Raw genomic sequence first — 26,333 nt, 5'->3', positions numbered from 1 at the left:
ATGTTATGGAGGACTAGAGAAACGGCGTGTCCCACCACAGTCAATTAATTATTCCAAAACAATTTTAAATATCTGATTATTAATCGTGGGATACAAGCTCTGCCAGATGAGACGCCGCTTGTAAAGGTTGGATTTATCAAGTTGACATTTGGCTGCAGCCTGTTCTCGGCCGCTCCTCTCGCTCTACCACTCCCTCTCATAACATGCAGTTGTTTGAAGCGTCGCCCACCATTTTTAGCCGTTGCAAAAGACAGTGTCCGAATACAAATATGCCCTTTTCCTCCGTCTTCTGCCTCGTCCCAGGTGAGGAGGCCAGAGATGTTTTAGTAAGAGATTAGAGCGAGCACACGAGCATACTGTTTGCACACATGGGAAGCACTCACTGCACTGGTGCGCCATGCATGACGGAGAATACAAATGAAAGGTCAAGCCCATCAACATCTATCTCCGTCTCAAACAGAGACACAAGCCTAATCCCACTCTATAAGCAAACAACAAAGACGTGAAAAAACGAACTTCAGTGGAGCCGGCGATGTGGAAGCGATACAGGAGGTTAAGTCACTCAGTTTGTTCAGCTAACAGCTGACAACAGTGTTGCTCTCCTGGTTAAAATAGGTGCAGGTTTTCAAGTGAAAATGCAGTGACTGAGAAAGCTCCCTGTGAGACGCCCACTGTCTATTACTGCTGCAGCAGTAACCTTATGGGAGTGGTGAGCTGCTGAGTTATCAAAAAGTAAAGTGGTGATCTCACCACATTGCTGACAGTGACTAATAGCCGGGCCTGAACTCAAACCAGTGAATATGACCTCAGACTGGGACCGGACCTAAAGAAGAAGAGTACTTCCTTTAAAGGCAACATTTAAACAATAGCAAGTCGTGAATTGATGTGTCGTAATGTGCAGAAACAAACAAACAAAACTTAACTGACATCATTGGTGTGCATTGCATCGTAATCATACTTCAGACTAGTGGTGATACAATTTTATCACAGGTTACTCTAAATAAAATGATCTGCTTCACTTGAATAATATGCGTCTGTAAAGTTGGCTGCAGACTGCAATAAATAAATGAAGAAATTACAGAAAAGTAAAAGGCCTTTAATCGATGGCATTTTCTGAAGCATTTGATTCATTAAAAATGTTATTTCTGAAAATATTCCAGCTAATTTTAGGCTTGATTTAACCAATAAAATGGTGCGGAATTTTGTAGCAAGATCATGTTCCAGTCCGCTGGTGAAGCATTACCACTAAATTGTTGTTTTTGTTTGTTTTTTTATAATGAGGAACATCATCATCCTAACATTTGCAATGATCACCAGTATTCAGTTTGTTCATTATATTTATAACTAGATTTAATGACTGGATTGAAGCCAGGCAACTGAATCCTCTGAGTTTACGGTGTTTCAGTGAGTCAACTAGTGTAACTCACCCGTCTGTACTGAGCAACAACCAGAAGACTCATTTGATCTAGGTTAATATAAAACATGATCTGAAGTATGAAGATTCAAGTCATGATTGATGAGCTCTACAGATATGTAAATTAACAGACACTGATAATAGCTTGCCTAGCATTAACATATACACATTTTTATTCAAATACTTAATAATTTTTGCTTCACTGATTTTACCTAGGCTTAATTTAACTTTTTTCTTTCTTTCATTTTTTGGTGGTAAAAAGGTGGTAAAAGTGCAGTAAACAATTACTGCATTTAATTATTATTATTATTGTTATTATTATTAATTACATGGGCTAATTAGAACATATGAGCTCTTAAATTCGTTAGCAAATTAATTGATTTGCATCAAGAATAACAGGAGCATTCACCAAAGCCTATTACAGAATAACAGAATAACAGGAGCATTCACCAAAGCCTCAGGTTTTCAAGCGAGGACGTGCTGTTGCTAATTATGTCATGCTAACCTTTTGGCTTCACTTCAAGTCATACTCTGTGCTAATAAGATGGAAATGGAGGGTAGTCCACACCTAACAGGTATTACATTAAAAATCATCATGCAGTGGTCAAGCAACAAAATAAGTCAAAATATTTTCCTCAGTTGCGTAGAATCTTGTGGTTTTCAATGCCCATTTCACCATTAGCATGTACAGTGTAGCAAACAATACCTGCTGCCTTTCAAACACATCCTCCACATTCTACTTCAAACATTTCTCTCAGTCCTCTCTGCAGCCTGCTTGGCTCACTTACTCCACAGCACATCAGAAGGCTAAAAGCACTGTCATTACTCCATCAGGCTCTAAAAGCGTTGTATCTGACCCATTAGTGAGGGCTGTGGGAGTAGGGCTGTGAAATAATGATCACAAAGAATTCTATAAAAAGAAACTGTTGCAAGCATTTGTTAGTGACAGTGGAGGAGCGATTAAGCAGACTGATTGAAAGTGTCCCATGTGAGCGAACGTGCCAGACTCAGAGAAAGTTTGTGATCTGTGTAATGGGCCAAATATCTTCTCTGCCGTGCTCCTCTTTCTGTCTCTCTCTCCTCTCCACGTTGCTCTGCTCAATTAATCCAAAGCCTCTTAATGACCCTCGAAGGTGACTCACAAAATAAGTGCAATTACACTGGAAAAAAAGGGTGCTACCAATTAGTCCTCGAGTCTCCTCCATCTTGGTAGCAAAGGCAGGGTGCGTCCCGTAGGGTCGGACTGTTTGCGACTTCATTAGGATGTTTCTAAAAGGGGAAAATTAATGCTTGCCCCAGATCACACTTTTGTGCACAGGGATCAACACTACACGACATGTGTTTGTCAGGAGACATCAGAACGGCTGGCACCATGAGCTGAGAAAGCTCAACTTGATGCAGTTCTGCACAATATTGTCACCTAACAGCTTTTCCTGTTTTCTTACTGCTAAAGATTTTCCAAAAAAAAATCATGCAAAGGTATAACGATGATGATGACGGAGGTAGTTTGAGCAAAACCTGTCAGCAGGGGGCACCTGATGTTTACCATTTCTCTCTCCAAAGTCCTTTTGCACTTCACTAATTGCTCCTTTGTTGTTCCTTCCGGAGCCAATGGTAAATGAGAATTTCCTACTATGTAGATGTCAGGACCACAGTCACTTGTTGTCTGCCAGTGTTTGACTAATGGGTGTGACTAATTCCGCTTGGCAGCCTCCACTTTCATCCCTTCCTGCCATCTGTCCCCAGCCACGTTTCACACACATACACACAAACACAAACACACACACACACACACACACAGAGCTAACTCCTTATTTTGAAACGACAGTCATATATTTGTTGAAATGATGTTTTTTATATTTGTGTGTTCTGTGACTTTATGGCTTCATTCATCTTCATCTGTTAACACTTCATTTTCTCATATACTATAATGATGAGATGGTATTGGATTTGAATATCATCATACTCTATGAAAAATATTTGAAATGAAAACGTGGCCACACTATCAATTTAAATTTGTGCAAAATTGGACTGCGAACCACCAATTTGTTTATGACCTCCTCATGAGAGTGAATTGACAGAAATGAATTATTTCGGGAATTTGTTGACGTTCCTGACATCCCCGTTGAGCAACATGTGCCTTTATGCGGTGCAGTGGCAAATGAGAGTGTGAAGGATAAATGTTTCCAGAGATGATAGCACCGGCTTAAGAAGCAGTAGCAAGATTCTCATTATAAAGGCCCCTGAACCTGTTCCTGCAGCCAAGTGAATCACTCTGAATGACTTTAAATTTGTCTCCAATGAAGTAGGAATTGATCCTTGGCCCTGTTCCGGTTCTCCAAAGTACTTTTGACTTTAATCCTCACAGGCTGCAGCTCTGAAGGATTTGCAGTATCTTTGCAGTTCCTGTATATTTAAGGGTCAAACGCAAGAGGTGTTGCTCTGACCTCCTGCGTCCCCGTCACTTCTGGTAGCTCAAAGAAGCATCACCAACTTACAACGGTTCAACAATTTGTCTTTTTACTGAACTGATAAAGGTTCAAACACAAATTTTACTAAGCAACTTACAGTATAAACATGTGACAAACTAAAACTCTAGAATACTTGCTGACTCATCTCAAGGTCAGGAGAAACAGTGAACAGCAACGACCCAGTTGAAGGACTGGTACTTGCTCCAACGTGCAAAAAAGTAACACCAGCGAGGCCCAAAAATAAACTGTCTGAATCAATAAACTGGGCCAAATATATAATGGTGGGACGTGTGCTCCCAGCTTGACTAGAATCTACTACAGGACTTCAATACTGATACAGATCCATTTCTGAGGATGTATATTTTTCACAGGGGTTAGAATTAAATGTAAATTTAATTGTTGGTCAGTGGTGGATAAAAAAAACTGATATGGGTGGTGAATAATGTAGTTTTTTTCTCATAAGAAATAACAGAAAAGAAATAATCTGTTCCGGCCCTCTAAAAAACATCACGTATTAGTGCTAATAACAATGGAAAAAAACATGTTTTTAATTGCTATAGAGACATGAAGTAAACGAGGGAGGTGGTGTGGGCTGCTCCAAGTGCTCGGCCATCCAAGGGTCAGTGTCTGGAAGCTTCTATCTCAAATCTTTACTCGTATCTTGAAGCAAATATTTGCTTGTATCTCGAAATACTCGTATGTCAAGAGACTCGTATCTCGAGGTTCCACTGTATTTTAATGTGATACTGAATCTTTGTTCTGTTTTGACATTAGGCTGTTTACACTTTTAATAATTAATAACAACTTAATCATTTACTTTCCCAGATAAGGTTAACTCTATTGGATTTCCATGGGCTATAGATGTTAGACCGCAATAAAGGAGTGAAGTGAGTGCAGCCATTAGTAATGCCTCAGCGGTGAACATTGCTGCTGATGTAGCATTAACATGTAAAAGGAAATGTGATATTATGTTACACATGCATTTTATGTCAATTTAAAAAAAAGTCCAGTGCAAATTCGGCAAAGACCTAAAACTGAAACCATCCGAAATAGAATGTGAAGTGATTCAGGGTGACATAAGAAACCCCTGTGGACAAAGACCAAGGCCGGAAGCCAGTGCTGAAAGTGTATGACCACTGAGCCCTGGGGGAGGTGGAGGGTATTGCATGACGAAACCTCTTGCCACCTTGAGGGACTTAGACCTCAAGTACTGTGCAAACAGAAAGCATCAACATCCGTTTTCTACCAAGATATTTTCCCTGTGTTTATGACTTAACAAACGTTAAAGTCCTTGTTTATTCCAGTGTTTTAATTTTTTTTTTTTTTTCAAGTGTGAGTGCCTTCGGATTTTACCTGCCAAAAAGGAAAAGACATTTGGACTGTTGCTATTGGAAGGTTCACTGACCAGTATTTGTGAGGATATAGAACTACATCTGTGGACAAGGCACTGAGGACACTGTATCTTTGAAGATACCATCTTTTTTACAGTGCTTTAGTGGATTTTTATGGCAGGCCTCATTCTGCACAATGGCTGCTCAGCCAAATGTGTCTTTTTGGCCTGTATCACTGGATTGACTGGTCCAGATCTGTTGGACTCAACAGAGGAGAAACTGACAACGGGCAGAACCAGTGAACCAACGTTTGTGGAAATGTGGTTCATAAATTCAATGCTTCAATTTTAACACACACACACACACACACACAGACACACGTGCACACACTGGAAATTGATTTGCTGTGGATATTTTTAGGTTCATTCTGTGCTGGTCCATAATCTCATTCAGAGTGAATGAAATAAACATATGTGTGGGAATTGGACCCAGTTAATTCTGAAGGGTGAAAATTGATTTTCTATAGCGATGACACGTGCTACGGAAACACACCAGAGATGTAAACCTCCATTAGGGTTCTTTTCATATCCTTAAAGCAGCTTAAGGATGGACGCGTTGACTTGAGCTACGCTACATGAGAAAAATGGATGAAAAGTATTTTCTTTTTAATGGGTATATACTTTAAATAATTTAAAGATTGACAGTTGGATGTGTTTGTTGCAGGGCTAAAATATTGACACAACCTTTTCACTACCTATAAAGGCCTTTGGCAGCACAAACCTCAGTACATAACATGCATTTTTCATTTGCGAAGGGCATTTGTAATTACTTTAAACCCCTTCAGTACAGTCAGTGAATTAGACCACTCAGTCGGACGAAATTAAATGCACCAATTAAAAGTCTAGTTCAATGGCTGTGGTTCTGGGATTTTCTGAAATGTTTTCAAAGACGCTTCTCATGTTCCTTTAAAACATCTTCCCACCAAACACGCCGACATCTACAGAGCCGCCACAAAATTTCACTTCCCCTGAGAAAATGAAACAGCTTTGCCTCAACATCAGCGTCACATTGCAAACTTATCAGCCATTTATCTGAATTGTAGAAGCAAAGGCTGCTATGGCAACCGGTGCAGTGGAAATGCATTTGTCTCGTCACAAATGACTGGCTTTCACTTTTTTCAGCATCTGCACTGCTTACAGTAAAAGTGCGTGGGGTAAAAAATGCAAGGTCATTATTAATACAACGTTCAACGATTTTCAGGTGCAAATATTCTGTCTGATGGCGTTAAGATATAGACAGAAATAATAAAAAAGAATGTGGTGAGGATTTTATGTTCTTAATTGAGCTGCATCGAGGTGCTCTGAAGGATTCGTCTTTTTGGGCTTCCTTCCTGAACAAAAAACCCTATTAATAGTTTTGTGTACACATCAGACATTTACATCCTGCCAATTGCAGAGGTAAGAAAAAAAGGTAAAGACAGGTTTATATCTTCATAATCTCTTTATATCCTGCAGAGAGGAACCAGCGCCGGTACACAGTTTTCCTCAATCAATAGTAATTCAGCAAAAGCCAGAGGGAAGAGAGTTAATTATTGAAGTTCTCCAGTATAATTGAACAGATGTGTTTTAAAATTGGTCAGCTCACCATTGCAATGCCACTGGTGATATCCTCCCACATCAGCATTGTCTGCAATGCAGAAAGCAAGCCAGAGCAAGAGTCAGAGAGAGAGAGAGTGAATCAGAGAGAGAGAGAGAAAGAAGAAGGAAAGCAGGAAAGAATTGCAGTCTTCATGAAATACAGTCAACAGTCCACCCTAGAGACTCCGGCAAAGGCAATTAACCTTTAACCTTTCTTATACATGAGTCATACACCGACTTAGCTTAGCAAAGCTCCAAACTTTTAACCTTACGGGACCTTGATTTACAGCAGCCCGAGCCTGCTTTGAGTTGAGTTAGCGTGGCCCTGTCATACATCATTCATACTGCGAGTGTGCCCCGGTGGAAACCCTGTGGTCTCAGCAGCGCCGTGCTTCTCATCTGTGTGGGGCCCTCCAGCCACAGCCTGCTGCTGGTGATAACACGGTGGAGAAGCAGAGTCGGACGAGTGGCATCTTTCTGCGTCTCCCTTTTCATTTCCCTCGTTTAAAGAGTCGACATCAGAATCCTGTGGCCGTGGGCTGTTACCCTCTGTCTGTAACCCCCCTGTGTGACCCCTCCTCTGTTTGCTCCCTCTGCTCCTTCCTTCCCTTTCACTGTTATTGTACATCACCCATCCTCAGCACAAAAACAAAAGATGACGGCTGCTCACAAAGCCTGCCAACTTTTTTTTTTTAATTTTCCAACAAATTCTCTTCCCATTTTATAATAGACAACTACGAGTCAGTGTCAACCAAAAATTGGTCACACAGCTGCTCTCTGTACTGCCATTGAAATAGCCATATATTAAATAATAAGAAATAATAAGAATAAAGCTGAAAAACAAGTCTAACATTGTAACATGATGAATCACATAGCCGCTGTGGACTCATCACAGTTAACCACTGTATGAAACATGTAAGTAAAAACCTGTGTTTCTGTGAAGTCCTTTTCCCCAACAATCCTAATCAGTCAACAGTCCCTCAAAATCAATCTGGCAATTTTGTTTTTCTGAATTTCTAAATGGATGTTAGAGTCTCCAAAACAACACATGCTGACTATTGATGATGAGATGATTGAAGTTTATAAGAGCAACACTGGTAATAATAATAATAATAATAATAATAATAATAATAACAAATATACTGCAATACACCTAAACAAATGCAACAATTTCAAACTTTTATTCATAAATATAAAAAAAGCACCAAAAAGTGACTTCTATCAGGTCACCAAGAAACAAAATCCACGGTAAATAGTCATTTGCCTGTGTTTTTGCTGAACGTGCAACAAACATGCAACATCAGCTTTACAGCAACTATATGCAAACCTGTTTTCCATGGCTTGCAAGTATTTAAAAAATATATTAAATTAAGCAGGGATAAGCAGAAACTGAAAACAAATTTTTAATACCTTGTGGAACTTTTAACAATAACAGTGTAGAGTCTCACTGTCAACCTGTCACCTGGGTTCATGCCATCTCCACATGTTATTAGAGGAAGCAGCAGCTGCCTCACCATATGTCTTCGCCAACTAAGAGTGAAGCAGATTTTCACTTGATTCAACCCTGTGGGCTTTGGTAACGTGAACAACTCGTCCGGAATGTTCTCCACAGCGTCCTCACATGACCTCTCTAAGGTGCAGTCACATTCACACATTGACCACAGCTACCTTTTGTAATCAAATATAACTTCCATTTACTTTATAAAACACTCAGTGTGGATACTGGACAATGTCCATCTCTGCTGTTGCCACTTGCACTTTTCCTAAAATTTTGATGAAGCTTATGATGTGAAAACATTGTGATTGGTGAAAATACAATGAGCTGACGCTTCGAATGAGAAGAGGAAAAAAAAAGCCAGAAGGCATCTTGATGCTCCGATATGGATGGCAATATTATCTTAACTGCATAGAATACAATCTTGTGTCAGTAAATATTTAGTAGGAAAATATTTTATAATGTATTGGGTGCTTAATCATGCAATAAAAGGATTATTTAAAAAAATTAAAAGCCTCATAAGGATAATATCCATATAAGGACAATTCAGGCCATACAGGAGCCATAATTAGTATGCCTGAACCTGTATGACCTGCACTGCACTTTTAAAGCCTGCTTCACTTTGATAATCTCCCATCTCCAGACCTGTCAACCACTAATTTAGCCTATTAATTCCCAATGACCCCAGCAGCCTGTGCAGTAAAGCATTAATGCAGTTGTGCAGAGTCATTTCATTTCACGAGTGTTTTTAATGTTTCCGTCTTTTAATCACCAGAGAATTTGTGCCGACCCCTTTTATATATATTTTTTTTCTTTTATCTTTTTTCTCGCCATATAGAATATGGAGTCCAAGAAAGAGCCAATATTTTTGTGGGCATCAAGAAAACACACTCAATTTGCAAAATCGTGCCATCATTTTACTAAATTGCACACTTGTTGAGGTGGAGCATGTGCTCATTTTTTTAGATCGTGCACTTGTTTTCCCAAATCATGGATGATTTTTACAAAATTGTGTGCTGACTTTATTAAACTGGCTCTTGCATATTTAAAACGTGCTCTTTTATTTATCTAAAAGCATGATAGTTTAAAAATATAAGCACCATTTTTATTATATCGAGCACTCATTTTAAATAATCACAAGCTTGTTATAAAAAAACGGAAACCCCTTACTATATCCATGTTACGTAGATGACTTGATCTGGCCCACAGTGTGTAAACAGCAGTAACTGTGTTCTTATTAAATTATACTAAGTAGGCCTAAATTGGACCAACAATATTCTACATCATGCTAACGGTTTATTCTAATGTTAGCACGTTACATAAACTGCAGTGACATATAACTTATTCATGCTCAAAATTTTGCATGACATTGTACTTCTGATTTTGAATTACGTTAACACTTTTTACTGACCGTGGCCACAATCTTTTATATAACGTAAGCATTAAAATACAAAAACAAATTCACCAGGGCCGGGTGGAGAGGCATACCTGTCAATTTACAGTAGAGGATTGTATGAATACATCAGTGGCCAGGATGTAGGATTTTTGGAGGTTTAAATCTGCAAGGCTTCATTGACATAAGTTTTGTATTATTCTTGAATGGCCAGCCAGAAATACAATTTGGTTTGGTCTGGCACATCATGAACACTGGGAGTAAAGCAGACAATGGCAACTACTACAGTCCACTGGCAGCTCAAGTCTGCAATAGAAAAAGAATTGCAAAAGGACACAACACATGCATAATTCCCAAAGACTGGACATGTATTTTAAAGAAAGGAAAGGTAATAAGGTGATATGCAAAAAAAAAGTTAATTATTTTCTGTCTTTTTAAAATTTATTTTCCAAAAAAAAAAAAAAAACCAACACCACCAAATTGCTTTTTCTTCCAACAATGTTCAATTTGAGCTTCGTATCTAACACATTTTTATCTCACTCCCTTCTCTCTTTCTTTCTCATTGTCAAACTCTCCAATACAACTCTTCCTCTTTCGTTTCTCCCAGTCTGGGTTCCTAATAAGGGTGATCAGAGATGAGCGGCCTTACAGCCTGACCCTCATTATAACCAAAAGTAATAAGGATAAGACACCAGTGAACCAGGCCTCATTATGCCTATAGCTGGAATACTCATTGGGGGTCATCACCCTAGACGTCGTACACCACTCACTAGTCTTCTGTTTTTACATTGTCTCACCGCTACCCAGGAACCTTTGTTCTCCCGCCAGGATCATTTCGATTCAACAGACTGAATTACAGAGACCTCTGTCACTGTTTTGACCCGACTGCTATGAATTTTTATTCAACTGTGCCATGCAGAAGAACCTAGGCTAATGAAAATATAACATGGTTAAGTATGTAATGCTCCACAGTCTGCTGCCACATTTCTGTCACAGTGATGTGACACCATTGATCTGAAGCACTGCTCATGCCTGCTTGTGTTTGTCTGTACGTCAGGGGATGGATCTCTGCTCTGCTTCAATCCAATCAATGAGACAAACTTTCTTGTCTCTATCATTATGTTATTTATTTAATTTATGGTTCATCATAACAATAAAACTGCGCACCTAAACTCTCAATACTCGAAATAGTAAAAGTAAAATCATACATTTCTGGAGTAAGCAAGTGAGCACAAAACTAACTCAAAATAATAAATATAAATATAATAAACACAAATACAGAGTCCCTGGGGTTTGTTTGGCTTACTGACAAAAAACAAGTATTTGGTGAAGCCAGTACTGTGCTGAGCAGGAGAGCTCTTAGACTCGTTGTAATGATAAATGATGACCATGTTTACCACAATTAATGCAAGTCCTTAAAGTAAAAGCACAGCCTAAGAAATGACACAAGGGGCCGTGGTTTTAAATCAGTCTGACCACAATTATTCTGCAGCACCCACATGGTCTGTTCATGTTGACAAAAAAATACTATTATTGTCTTAAATCAAATTATGTTTGGTTTAATAACAAAAAGCAGGATTTCAGAGCGATGAGGGAGTTGTCCATGGTGCTGAAACTAAAGCAAGCTCATCCTTAAAGCCTGAAGGTTCCTGTAAGCACTGTTAGAGAGTGTGACATTAAAGGTGTTGGCTGGCTGTCTGAAATGATTGTGGGCAAAAAGTGTGTTCAGCTGGATAAGGTAAATAATCGAACAAGTGGCTCTTGACAAAGTCCCTGAGGAGAAAATCCTGACGTGACAGGAGTCAATGCAGGTGCTCGGTGTTGACACACACTCCAATCAACAGCAGTCGACCAATAGTCCCACCAGGCTTGTGGAGGCTCTCCATTGATTGTGCCACTGCACCTAACATGCCCGACATTAACCCTTACCCTGGCCTTTGCATATTTCCATCTTTAACCTTTAACAGACCATTAGCCTCACGTTTCACAAGGCTCCTGTTTGGCCAACAAATGTTACTCATATGAAGGGTTGATTATGGCCACAGGGTAAGTATCGGCAGACGTTACCACATTGTAAACCCTATGTGAGTGAGAATACAACAGCATAGTTACTGCAAGGTCAGGAGAAAAGGGTCTCGGCACTGGAGCAATTGTATTCAGTAGTGGCCAGAAGAAAAAAAAAAACTGTTGCTGAATGAAGTTGCCAAATTTTTACTGATGCATTTGTAGTACTATATTTAATAATAATAAAAACCCCTCCAGGCTACTTCAGTATATGTGCCATTTTATTTTATTTAATAGTACAAATTTGGTCAGAAAAAAACCCATTTTATTTACTTAACAGAGAAATAAACACTGTACTTTCATTACTTCAAATGAATGTGAATTTTGTCAATTAATTAACTACCACGAAAAGCTGATGATGGAATTTCCGTTTCACATTAAACTAATGTAATTGTCCCACAACAGTACATTTACTTGTCGACGATTCCTCGATTGTTTCATGTACCTGAGTTTGGCTTCAAGCATAAGATTGATTAGAAAAAAAGCCAATGGAACAAATTATTATTATTCCCATTTGTGTTCATTTATTTATTTTTGCCTAAGCATAGCTGAGGATTATTCCTGAACAACTGGAGCCAATTCATATCCAGACAGATGTCAGGTGATCTGTGCTGCAGGGTCAGAAAGCCTGGTTCTAATCTTCTCAGCAAAATTACATTTCTGCCATCAGGGCACTCACGAGCCTCAGATATCCACAAATCAGGAAAGAAAGTGAACAATAGTTAAATAACATGCTGCCAGTGCAGAAAACCAAATATGTATGACCTGTGAGAAATACTATAAACGTCTCGTCGCTGGATGATAATGATAATCTCCACACTCACGACGTTTACAGAGGAAAATGGTCTGAGGTGATTCAAATCTGAACATACTGAAGGGTGCAAATAAATGTCCTTTCTATCCACGTGGTTTCCCACCATCGGAAGACACAAGTGAGGAGTATTACTTATGCATTAGTTGCTTCTTTGAAGAATCTTAAAAAGACAGAATTCACCCTGCTTTCGCGACAGCAAATAAAACCAATAATTTATTTGTTTCCATATTCATTTCATCTAAAATTCAAGTATGATCTGTGCCTTAAAAACTTGTACTTCCTGTAAAAGTCAACTATCAAAATGCCCTAAATGGTAGTTTGCTGTACTGTTTGAAGTACTATAACGATCAGCAGCACCTTTGATATTCCTTTGATCATGTCATAAACTCAACTAGGTTCACATAAAAAAATCCCAGAACTAACACATTTTACTGTATATAATGTGGGAAACACTGTCAAAACGTGCATTAGTCAAAACATTTCTATGATAAAAGTAAAAAAAAAATACTTTTAGTAATTAGTGAAAAACACCTCTAGGACGTACTTCTACTTTGGTACAACCCATTTGTGTTAATTTCAGAGCCAGCAAAATAAGCAAAAGGTGAACAACATGATTAATAAAACATTATACAAAACAAGGTGTTCCTGTTGGTGAATACACACCAGAAAAAAGTGCCTCAGAGGAGGGACTGAATGTCCTGACGGTGTCGGCGGGAGCATTTTCATTAATTCGGATGCGCTTGGCTCGGTGCAGCCCCCTGATTAGTGAGCTTTTAATTTGTAATTTTATGCACTAAGGGAATGAAGAAGAGGGAAACACTACAGCTGCAGCCCATAATTAAGCTTGATCTCTGCCCTTACTTTACTGGAGGAACCAGACATAAGCAGTAGATTACAGTTATACTTATCATCCTAAATGAAAGAAACATACTAGCTGGAGAGCAGCTTCTCCACCTGGCTTTGGACATCCACGGGCCGTGCCTCAACAACACTGACACCTCCTGCGGAAGGGCGCCACATGTCTCTCTCATGGACTTGTTCCTTCCCCTGGACTGTGCTACAGTCCTGCATCCAGTCTGGACATTTTGTGTGATGTTTGTCAATTGATCTGCAAATGTTCTTTGACTGCACAGAACTTCATTTCTGTGGCCAAAATGATGCTCCAAGGCCACCACCACAGTAAGGAGGAGATTTAAGGGACATACTGTAAAGAGGAGAGAGTGGGTCATGACCTCACTATGTGGTAGCAGAGCGGTGCAGCAGGAGCACAAGCCAGAGGTCGATGGACTCAAACCAGCCCCTGCTGGAAGCGACATCAGGAAGAGTAGCCTTTGACATGAAGTTCTATTTGCAGGGAAGCAGTGCAAAAAGTAGATCCATCGTGACAGCAGTGTGTTTATGTGATTAGTCCTTATTTTAGCAGCTAAATAAGCATAAAATGCAGCCTGTGTACTTCATGGCAAAAAATCTGTGTAATAAATTAAACGTTAAAACGTTTTCTGTTGTACAGTCCAAAAGCAAAAATAAAAAAAAGATTTAACTGGTCGCCACATTTTCATTGACAACCGTCATCAGGGTTCATTCCTCGGGGGTTGACGACTCAACTGAGCCCATTAAGATGATTTCTACTTTATAGCTATTTATAGTAAAAAAAGGTCCACATGGAGTAATCAGTATTTTCAAGCGTTGGTATGTTGTAGTAAAACTGCTCATACAGTACAGGACCAACATCAGAAGAGAAGAATCATTCCTCACCTATTTATCATACACGTGTCACAGAGCTGGCTCTAACGTGGTCGCTCTCATCTCTGCCTCTCCCACCGCCTCGCCTGTGTCACCAGATCTACGCTCATATCCATTACACGACTTCAGAGCCATGATAAATGTGTCTGTCAGCGAGACATCATAATCAAATTGTTCCAGAGGTCATTTAACATTGCAGAGGAGGGACTTGACTTCAGCCCGTGGAAGATCCAGCTCAAACACAATTTATGTGTCAGAGATGAATAGTGGAATGAAACATTTAGCCAGAAAATAAACTGTCTTTACCAACTCAGATCACCCTGTTAGAACCGTCTGTGTCACTTTGTCTGCTAACGTGCAGCAGACAGTATTCAGGTCTGCCATCCTACAATTGTCTGTTTAAAATAAAAAGATTAAAACATTGATAAAACAAAAGAAATGTGAGCAGAATACTTAAAAGTTTGGTCTTGAAATGCTTTTTTTTTTATACATCCTTTGATAGCTGAACAAATTTAATATATTGGTGTCTGACTGAACTCAACTCCAGACGTTCATTATCAGATGCCTGATAATGAATATTGAAAAAAAAAAAAGTATACAAGATGGCAGCCAATGAGCCAGCTTAAGCTACTCTTACACAAGTTTGGCCAAGAAACACCATCACAATCCTAATATCATCTTACTTTCCAAATGACAAATTAATAAATTAAAAAGAAGTATTGACCTCAGAATTGACCTCTGTCACAACTACTATTCAACGTCTGCCCTTTTTTTGATTCCTAAGCTGTTTAAAATATGTTTGAAATATGTAAAAATAAATAATAATAAGTTTGGCTGATAAATAAATGTCCCAGTGTTGTACCAAATTACCAAGACATTGATTAGATTTATTTGTTAAAAAAATATTTGGCCAAGATATGTTTATGTTTGCTAAAATGATAATATAATATAAAACAAGTATATTACAGTTAACAATAATTAAATCAGCAGAGCAAAAATTTTTATTTACTTAGATTTAAAGACTTTTATACAAATTATAGAATCTTTGGAAAACTAAACAGTCTAACTGCATTGGATTATGATTTTACTTGATATTTGAATATATTTAACTGTATCTTTTTTTAGCAGTGTCCTGAAGAAAGAAAAAAAAATCACCAACTTCCTGAGTTTCCAAAAATGTACTGCAATTCAACAACAATAAAAAAACATCCAAACAGGAGCTGTGAAAATGTGATTACTGAGGATCAAGTCCTCCAAACTGACTGTTCGACACAGCTGTCTGTCTGGACTTCAAAGTGCTGCACACAATGGAAACTGAGGGTGGACTGACTCCTTTGACATTTGTTTGGAGGCCTGCATGATTTCTTGCTTCTTGCTGCAATAGATGGAGAAGGGTAAACTGCTTCGCTGATGGAGACCTCTGCTAGGCAACAAATGGTGACATTATTCTTCTGCCTACACTTTTCCATCAATCACCGTTTCCACAGAGACAGCGGAGGACAGAGGTGAGTTGAGGAGGGAGGTGTGTAAGGACATCTTATCTATCAAAAACTGCGTCAGGACAGCAGGTTTTAATTTGACTGGCCCTGGCAGACCTTTCACTTTTCCTTTCCCTGACATTAAAGTGACATGTATGATTTGTTGTCATTTAAACAATTAAAAATTCTTCATCCGTCAGATGGCAGTGGGATGAAAATGCTCCATTAAAGCCAGGAAATGAGGAAGTTTGCTTGACACACCACAAGAATTGAACCAGCAACCTTCTTCAGAACAAAGAACAAAGCTTATCTTCTAACCAGTAGGCCTTGGGCTGCGTTTTAATCAAGGTCATGGAATGAAAACAATGCATTTCTATAAACAACTTTATTTAGCACTGTTGACCTTCATCTCATCTGAAGGCAGCGAACCCTGGAACTCAGTTCACTGCACAGACCCTCCCTATTCAAACAGCAGACACAACCTCAGACTGTGGGAAGAAACTGAAAATTACAACTGGCAAGTGTAGGTGAAATTTCTACAGTAGAACAGACCATCAAAACAACCCATAGTGCATTGCTCATGTGTCTGGAAGGATTCACATTTTGCCCTTTGGTAACGTGCACCTTTAAAAATGTTAAATTAACAGTGGAAGTCATCAGTGAAAGGTCACATGTAATGACAAGCGTTTGTTTTGTCACAAACTCAAAGCTTCAAACAGATGTATCAATGTTTTTTATTTTATGTTTTCATTTTGATGCATACTTTTGTTTTAACTTCCTGTTTATGAGCCACAGAAAATGTACAGCTCAGCTGAATTTCTTGCTTTGATCCAGTTCCACTATAATATTTATACTGCCCTGGCATCAGCTTTCTCTGGGGTTTTAATCACAACTTACTGGCCTTCTGTTTAAAAATGTGCCACTTACTGCTTGAAGACTTCTGCTAAACCCCTGTCATATATATAGTCTTTATAGTTCCCAGTTCTAAACTACAGATGCAGCTAAGAATCTCACATAAAAATGCTACCTCCGTTTGTGCTGCTGTGAATTCCCTTTCTCTCATAACCTTTAGTGACAGTCTCTTACCACGTGAAAAATCCTTTTTCTAAAGCACCCATTAGCAATCAACATCATCCTGGGCATGTGATTGAATCAATTACTCCAACCAGTTCTGCCAAATGTTCTAGTATTTACAACATTATTTTGACCTCAAATTGTTTTGATTGTACCAAGAAAATGTCAACGTGTCGTAACTGTAGGTAGAACCTAAGAACCGTGAACACCGAAGCAGATAGACTTGTTGACCTTTAAAGAGGCCGGCACACTCTTTGACTTTACTTAACATGTCAGCAAGCACAGCTGCAGCAGTGAAACGAAATGTAACATCAGGTATGTAGTACACAAGATTTTTCTAGATATTCTTCCACTTTTGCATATTTATAATCAATTCATTCAGATTAGTCACAAAAACAGGTGTGAAACACGCGCACACACACACATCCAGCTGCTGTTTTGGATTTTTCCTGTTCCTGCAAAATCCAAAAAAATCCAACTTTTGTCAAATTTAGCTCTGATGATTTATATCACTGAATCACTGTGATTCATTTACAGCTACTGTGTGAACATTCCGATTGAAAAAAAACAAATAAAGATACAAACTAAATACAACAGCTGGATCCTTTGTCTGTTAGAAACCATTTTGAAAACCATGCATCTGAACTTGTAATATTTATCAAATTAGCCTAAAAAATGTTGGACTTAAATGCAGAACAGAATCAGAGAGTTCAAAATCAGGAGGAGACGGTTCAGTTCAGTCTCTGACCATGACAGAGTGAAAGACATAGATAACTAAATACAAACACTGTCACTGAGTGAAAGTAAAGCAGATATCATGGCGAATTCACCAACCCTGCAAAAACCCAGGAGATTATAGTCGTAGAACTGAATATAAATAACTAACTCACCAGAAGTACCGAGGTCACCAGGCATGAGCAGAAAAGCTGGAAACTTACTGAGGGCCTTGGGAAACAGGAAGTCAACAAACAAGGGGGACTGTATTCAGGTGGAACACATCATGTGATCACAGGTGGCAGCAGGAGGACAGGTAAAGGAGGCGTGGCCTATTACAGGGGGCTGGGACCAGAGACATGACATGACAAAAGGATAACATTCAAAAAAAAAACTTAAAAAGTATTAAATGGAACTGTTGAATTAACAATATTGCAGTTCTAGATGCAATGATATACTACTATAAAATATTATACACATTACATTATATATAATACAAATATAAATATACACATATATAAATACATGTAATATCTCTAATATATGTAAATAATCATATAGTCATATAGTTTTCTTGACATTTTTTCATATTCATAATTCCATCATTTGTCAATAAAGGCCGGTGTAAAACACACACATTTACCTGCAGCTATTCACAAAACAAGTTTTTGTCATACTTGGGAATGTTATTTTACCTTGATTAATTATGATTAATCCGTCAACACTGCACAGTATATGATGTACACAGTACAACATATTTCTCATTTCTGTGTCTTCTTTCGTTGTTGTTACTCAGAGTTTTGGATATTTTTCTCTATTTTTTTATTCTTCTCTTATTGTATCCAAAAAATGTCCCATTTTAGATTTAAACAGACGGTCTAATGAGACAAAGTCTGCCTGTGACATGTACAGCTCTCTATGAGAAAGAGCCAGAACCAAAACAAAGACACAGACTAGTTATTTATTCTGTTAAACAAGGTTTGTTTTAACTCACCAGGACAATGACGCAGGGAAAGAAAGTAGTTTGTTTGGCCATTAGAGGCAGGAGCGAAATTAAACTGTTGAAATTACTACAAGAAAATGAAGAAGTATGAGCTGTGATTTTTGGCTAATAAACATTAGGAACCTGTTGTTGTTTGTGAACTGTACGACACAGATGAAAAACACACTCAACTTTTTAATGAGACCACCATTTGTGCCGTTTCCAGTTCAAGTTGTGTGGAGGAGGATGTCCTCCGTCTCCGTACCGCAGCTGAGCCTCACACAGGCTGAGGAAGATGGGGGAGGAGGGGAGGTCCACGGCTTCACTTCATCTCTCTCTCTGTGGAGAGCCACCCAACAGTGGCAAAAAGCATTCTAAAAAACTCATCCTCTGTCTGTTTTGAGATTTGTACATGTTAATAGTGCCTTATTTCAATGTTTAGATATTTAAATTTATTAATTATTTTCAGATTTTATTTTTTAAAAAAGGACTTATTTTGAGTACATTATATTTTATTATTTTTAATTCATGAGTTTTGTTAATGTTGATGTTCTTTGTCAGGGCTGGGGAAGGAGAGGAGTGGGGTTTGAGGTCTGTTTGGCACAGGTCACCAAAAAGACTCTGACTTAATAGGAGGTATCTGTTAAAAAAAAAAAAAAGAAAAAGAAAAATTCCGGATCCTTAATTAAAAACAAGATCATCTATTTTAATTCTGCTAAATAAATGGCTTTTATATGAAGGTTTATGAGGCGATGACCAGCAGTTAATGTAATGGACCGTCTCATCCTAATGAAGATGAGTTATTAAATTTTAGGTTGGAGATCTTCTCACACAGGTTCCTGTTGTTACTTTAATAAATCATTAGCTGCTTGGGCTGCTAATAATAATTCAGTCTGCTTTTCAGCATCTAATTTCTCCAGAGGTGTCAGGGGAAAGTCAGAGAAATGTCACCAACATCACTACTACATACTACAGACACAACGATTCATTATTATAAAGAACATGTCATAGGGCCACCACTCACTGTCCCTGTATATCTCCAGTATCTTCCAGCTCTTCCAGCATCATCACCCAAACATAAAACAACATTCATTAAATAAATGAACGGTGCGACAGAAGTGTTTGCTCTTTTTTTTATTTTTTTTATTTTTTGCAAAAGCATTTCTCCAGCTGACAGTTTCCCAGGCTTCACATTTTAAAATGGAATATTTTTTTCCACTCAAGTGAAACTCACAGCTAATGTACTGCAGTCACTGCTAATAACTGCTGTGTTCGTTAGATGGCACTGGTGACATTTCAGGATTTCACACTGTACCGCACCGTGAGCCTTTAACTGCACACATCACAACAAAACACCTCAGCCAGGACCACTGACGTAGACGTAATGAAGACGACTTTCTTCAACAGACTCCAGATCAGTTCATCACCTCACACATTTAAATAACGTACATTTAAGTTCATGTTTGCTTCACATTAAACATAAACAGGGAACTAAGGAGGATCAGCAGACCTTTGAAAAATAAACATTTGAAGAATATAGAGTATATAATGTCACTAAGATGGAAGGGGGAAAAAGATAAATAATTCATTAAACAGAGAAGATCCTGAATCCAGAATCCAGGCAAATGCTACAATATGTGGAAAATATTTGAGTGAATGTATAGAGGAGGAATAAAATACATTTATTATGCATGGAGGTTAAGACTCGTTAGTATTCTGAAATGGTCCTGCATTTCTAACTTGTGGTGCAATATGTTTACATTATTTTCCTTCAGAATTGTGAGTCACCTTCAGCCAGACTTCAACCTTGCAGTGTTCTGAGCCTCTGACAAGACAGAATCCTTCATGTCACGTCAATTCATGTCAACAACAACATCAAAACAATAATTTTGGAGTCCTACCTCCTTCCCATATTTAAAGAGGAGGCTCAATGAAATGCTCTGTATTCCTGACATCCAGCAGGTCTGCTGCTTGAAATGGAACTCACAAGGTTATCTGTAACAAAACTTCACCTCGCTGTGCTGTTTGTTCACAGGGATTATTGTTTATAGCAATTTATTACACAGTTTATTCACTTTATCAAAACAAAAGAGACACCTACAGGATATATACCACAAGGTGACAAATATTCGCAAAAAAACTCAACACAAAAAGAATTTTATATATATATATATATATATATATATATGTATATATACATATATATCATATATATATGTACGAGTTGCATTTTTTTGTCGTCGATTTGTACCATTATCAAGAAGAAGGAAACAATGAAAGAAGCTAAGGTTGCTAAAGGAGTGACTGTGATCACCAGGCAAAGATCTCAGACATCAGAAGAAGTGGAAAAGTTGCTACTGATATTGACCAATGAAAAGCAGTTGGCCAGCGACCGTATTTTGGGGACAACAGTTTCTGAGAAAGCAAAGTGAACATTGCACAATCTTGACTCCTCAGCACAAGTAAGGATGAATGGAATTGAAAACTTTCCTATTTAATAGCTTTATTCTTTATTCAGTTTGTGTTTATCTTTTGTTGTTAGATCTAATTTTTTTCATTGGTTTCATGTATGAATCTGTACATAAAACACTGTTGAAAAACCATCCGGGGTCCAGGAATAGATTAATCCACTTTACAGTGATTTCAGTTGGGAAAATTGATTCATTTGTTTTTAAACTTTTTGGTTCACAAAAGGCCTTCTGGAAGGAATTAAGTTTGAAAACCGAGGTTCCACTGTAGTTCAAATTTTAAATGTACTTTGAAAATGCTCAAAATCATCTTAATCTGCATCCGATCAAAATGTGTCTTGAACTTAAATAAATTAAATTCAAATCACAAAAGGAAATGAGAAACAAACCAGTGAAGTCAGGTTTTAGTTGCTGTATCTCTGATTGTTTTCAGTTGTATTTCCTCCCCTCTGTGTTTTTCTTCCTCAGGAGGAAACAGAGACACTGCTGACAAGGCAGCTGTGTCTTTTTCTGGCTTCTCCTGGCAGCAGTTTGGTCAGTAGAATAAGATTCACGAGTTCCACTGAACAACGGTGCAAAAGTGCAGCCACATTACTTTCTCTTTACTTGGCTTCCAGGAAGAATCAGTCAATTATGTTGAAAAGAAAATGTGCGTGAGATTGATTGGGCAGCGGAATGAGCCTTTCAGCATTACTGCAGGTCACGCAACCATCCTCTCAACACTGGTGTCAATGCGCTGGAGTGGCCACAGAGGCAGGTGGAGCCTTGACGGGAAATGTAACCAACATCATGGTCTGAGTGTGTTACAGAATGGCAGCTTCTCATACAGTATATATTCATTTATATATTTGCCTTAAAGATGCCTCTGTGGTAACAATTATGTTACTATGTTTACGACAGATGAGATGAAAAAATCAACTGAAGTTATTAAACTGGTTACTGACCTTGGTTTACTCAGAATAATACACAAATCAAATCAAACAAAGAGATAGTATCCAGCCGACGACTGTGTGAGCTGTGGCTGTTTTTGTTTGTTACTCTGTGTTATGTGATTCTACAGAGCCTAAAATCCAGACGGTTTTATTTGAAAAAGACAATGTTTTGAATAAGCCATGGCCTTGGTGTAAAGAGCTGGGGGAAAGCAGATTCATACAAGTCAATAAAATATATTCATTGCTGTATTACTCTCTTTGGTATGCTGCCTTTGCTCTGGATCTGGCCTTTAGAGGAATAAACCACTTTTAATTCCGACCAAGCCTCCAGACAGGCTTTTTCCATATTCTCTCAGTCTTTATCCATGCTCTCAGTTGCCCTGTCTTGCTGGGTGAGTAAATGAATTCCCCCTCATGGTAGTGGATGTGATGTGAAGTGAGAGCAGCGAATCGGGGCCCTTTAATCTCACAGATCCATCCTGGAGGTTTGTGCCCTGCCACGTCACCCTGTTTAAACACAGTCTCACCACCAGCACCAAAAGGCTTACTGCACAGGCAATTTACTGCTTCCTCTCACCATCTCCCACCGTTTATTTCCCTTTTACTTTATCTCCATCTCAGTCTACAATACTCAAAACCAAAACTAAAAACCAGAAAATGTTGATGTTTTATTAGTTTACTTATCTTTTTCTAAAACAGGTACAATAGAAAACACTTCTCGTCCCACACACCAACACTCGTCACATACAATCCTGATGCGCGCATTTCATCGGCTGACGAAAGCAAAACAATACGAACAACTGGAGATCAGATTACTGAAACGGTGCACAAAATACTGTTTGGATGTCATTTTGAAAAATGAAATCAGTGGGGACCATGACAAACGAGGTAACACAAGAACAGCACTCATATAAAACCCCATGAGCTGTGAAATTACGTTTTCAGACATCTGCACCATCTAAATGAGACAGATAGAGAAAACTGTTTATAAGCAACTTCCAACCAATCATGCCAAACCTCTGCTGTGGTTGTGATTGTCTGTGCATGCCTGTGTTAAACCTGGAGTATATCAACTTTCAACTAGAATAGTCACAGCTGATTTGTGATGCAGCTGCAAATGTCAAATTCAGATTCTAGGAGCCTAAAAACACACGCTGTCTATTCGTCTTTTTGTTTCACCAGTTACAAATTACTTTTTCTGTCTTTGTTTCTCTCTTAATCAGTACTGGATAATACTCTCCAGGTCTCCAGGTGTAGTAATCCTGAGTAGTCCTCTGTCTGAAGATTTAATGAAATATCAACCAATTGATTGGCTGCTTTAAATCTGAATCCTGTTTTATGATTGTATTTTGAAAAATTAGATAATAAAATGTGACTATTTACAAACCTTGGTAAGTTTATTACTCGTATGTCAAGGATTCAACTGTATTTCTTATAGTCACTAAAAGAAAGCGCAAACCTTTATTTTGAAACACAAGAAAATAAACACAAACTTTTTGGAAACCCCTCCCCCTGCTCTCTCCTCATTTTCCTCGTTGTCACATTGGCTCTTCTTCAACAGTAACACCTGAAATAAGCAGCTGACATAGTCGCACAACGAATGATGCAAATGATCACACCTGACAAAACGTCATGGTACCACTACTTCCCCAAGGTCACGAGAGACTAACACTGATTGTGTTGACACCCGAATCACACAAAAACTTTTTGGAAATTGCCATCTGGTGCATATTAAATCTTTAAAGCCTACTTTTCATATTAAGTTTGTGCTCCTCTAAATTCTTTGGTGTTTTTTTTTTCTAGCAGCAGGCAAAGCAATATTATTAGCTACAGTGGCCTATTAAATGTAAAAATATCAAATTGTGATTCTTTTTGGCACAAAATTGATATTTAAAAAAATGTGAAAAAAAATGTGACATTTAAAAAAAAGTGACAAAAATGGTTTTGTGAGCCTCCAAACCTTTTGTGTTAATGTATTGATCACTTGAAATTGAAAGGTTTTGCTCACTTTATACAAACCACAAATTTCTGTTATTTACACATGCAAAGATAAAAAAGGGGAAAACGGTATTTAAATAAACTAAGGTGGTGACTGGGGCCGATGTAATTGACAGGTTTATTGTCCACTAGGAGCTAGTTTCCTGTTTCACACTGGGACTCACAAACTTTTATCCAAAATATGAAGTAGGAGATTAATTTTTGATCACCATCCATATATATATTGTGTATATATAAAAAAACACTTTTGCAAAACATCTTTTCCTCCAAACTCAATTCTCCAATAATGAACAAGTTCATATTATCATGACAGCGGTATCGTATTCATCATATGAGCATCACTCACTCAGTTCATTGCTGTGGTGTGATGAACAGAGTGGAGAGAGAAAAACAATAATGTTCCTCAGTTCTAAATTGTGTTTGCTGATAGCACCACTGCTTGGCTGGCTGTTGATGGATATTACTTTCCATGCCATTCCCCAGGCCGTTGTGCGAAGCAGTGCCTTTTGAAATGAGCGATTGTGCGTTGCTTCCCTTAAACTAGTTCAGCGTGGTGTCATTCATCATCCCCAACGTTGCCAGTGGGGAACAGCAGCATCCCCATGTCTGCCAGTCACAATGGGGTTACACTGCGAATCGCCGTCTGCAACCCCGCGATGCTGCGCTTTTGCACTGTGCTGCTGAGGTAGCACTACCTTCACCTTTCACATGCATCCATAACAAGCACACCACAGCGGACCCCATTTTAGAAACTCCTTAAATAGTAATGCCACACTACATCTATTCTGTGCTAACACCGAACACATGCCACAGAAATTTGTCCTGAGGGCAGAGAACACTAAGAACAATGTATCATCCAGAGAAAACACAGGACAAGTACATCTTTAACAGCATCCAGCTGTTTCTGTTAGTTCACCATTTTGACATGAATGTATCACATATGGATTCACTACAAAATGTGTATATGATTCACATTAACCCCTGTAAATGGGAAAATATATATATATTTTCCACTATTAGGACTCCTCCACTAACCCCTTACCTTTGCAAGCACATCAGTGGTTTTTGCTGTTCAGTGTGGATGATTATTACATGTAAATGCAGCACGACAGATAAAGTGAAATCCACATGGAGCAGAGCATGTCACTACACTATGCTTGTCTCCTTATAAATTCTCAGAATATAATTTCTAGTGCAATGCAACATGAACTTGAATCTGTCCAAATGAGTTATTAATAACATAGAATTAGGGCTACTCATGTTAAATACCAATTATCATTGTCTCATTAGGTGGTGGTTTATGTTGCACTGCACTTGAATGCACTCTGAGTGTTCATATGTAAAGTATAGTCAGATGGTTTGGTTAGGTATATTGTACAAAATCAATTATAGTGAAACATCACAAGACCAGTGGCGTTTAAAAAAATACTTCTTTAACAGTTTACGTAACGTAATCCTTCTGTATGTGTCTCTGTTATCTGCTCCTCTCTCTTTGAGAGAGCATTTTATTATGTTTAAAACAGCGCCCCTCTAATTGTTACGTGGTGATTGAGTGTTGAAAACATGGTACTGCACTCTGTTGTCTGTGAAGAGATGTCAAGCTGAGTTGGTTTCTCTTGGTGAAAAAAAAAAAAGATTAACCAAGTGTCAGTTAGATAACAAGCATATGTAAATCCTGGTAAGATGGTGCTGGGTGCTCTAATAGTCCGACTAATTCAAATTGCAACACAATAAATAGCAACAAATGATTTTCTGCCCCAAACCCTGAAAAAAAAGGAAAGCTCAGAGGTTGTGTCTCAGTTGACTTTGTCACACCACAGGACACGAGAACATCTTAAAACTACAAGAGCTACATGTAAAAATCTGCCTTGGTTTATGTTCATTATATATTTGAGGCTGTGGGCAATGTCATTATACACCGGCCCCTCAGCATTAACAGTTAATTCAAGACTTACGTTGGATCAGCTATTTCTGTATTGCATTACCTACAGTTTTAAAGGGCAATGCTGGCCTCAGCACATCTGGATTCTGATTTCCAGTCGATTACCACTGTATTATCATCTGCGAATTTAATGAACTAAGCTTGAAGTGCTTCCAAACACAAGCTGCAGTGCAGTGCAGTCACCAATGGCTGCTGTAAAGCTGCAGCTTTAGGTACAGAGCTGGTCTATTGTTGGCCACGAGAGACTGGCAAAAGGGCTAAATAAAACCGCGCTGCCCTTTGGTGTGTTCCGGCGTCTCTCAGTGCTGAAAAGAGACTAGCCTCGCAAGTGTGTAACAGTGGAAAAGAGGTTGGTGTTCACCACGCCAGCATTAAATGTTCGT

The 26,333-nt window shown here is 38.5% G+C and overlaps 1 protein-coding gene across 1 annotated transcript in view; it reads right to left on the bottom strand.

Moving 5' to 3' along the window:
* The window catches only part of LOC103386242 (cadherin-4), a 220,036-nt gene extending 202,179 nt beyond the window's left edge, over positions 1 to 17,857 (bottom strand). Inside the window, exon 1 of the mRNA XM_025059968.1 lies at positions 17,805 to 17,857. The gene's annotated coding sequence lies outside the window, so the exon portion shown is untranslated. The remainder of the gene's footprint in view (positions 1 to 17,804) is intronic.
* Between the last annotated feature and the right edge of the window lie 8,476 nt (positions 17,858 to 26,333).

The sequence above is a fragment of the Cynoglossus semilaevis genome, chromosome 11, assembly GCF_000523025.1.
Source record: "Cynoglossus semilaevis isolate Cse_v1.0 chromosome 11, Cse_v1.0, whole genome shotgun sequence".
Lineage (NCBI taxonomy): Eukaryota > Metazoa > Chordata > Actinopteri > Pleuronectiformes > Cynoglossidae > Cynoglossus > Cynoglossus semilaevis.
This window is presented reverse-complemented; position numbering and strand designations above follow the sequence as displayed.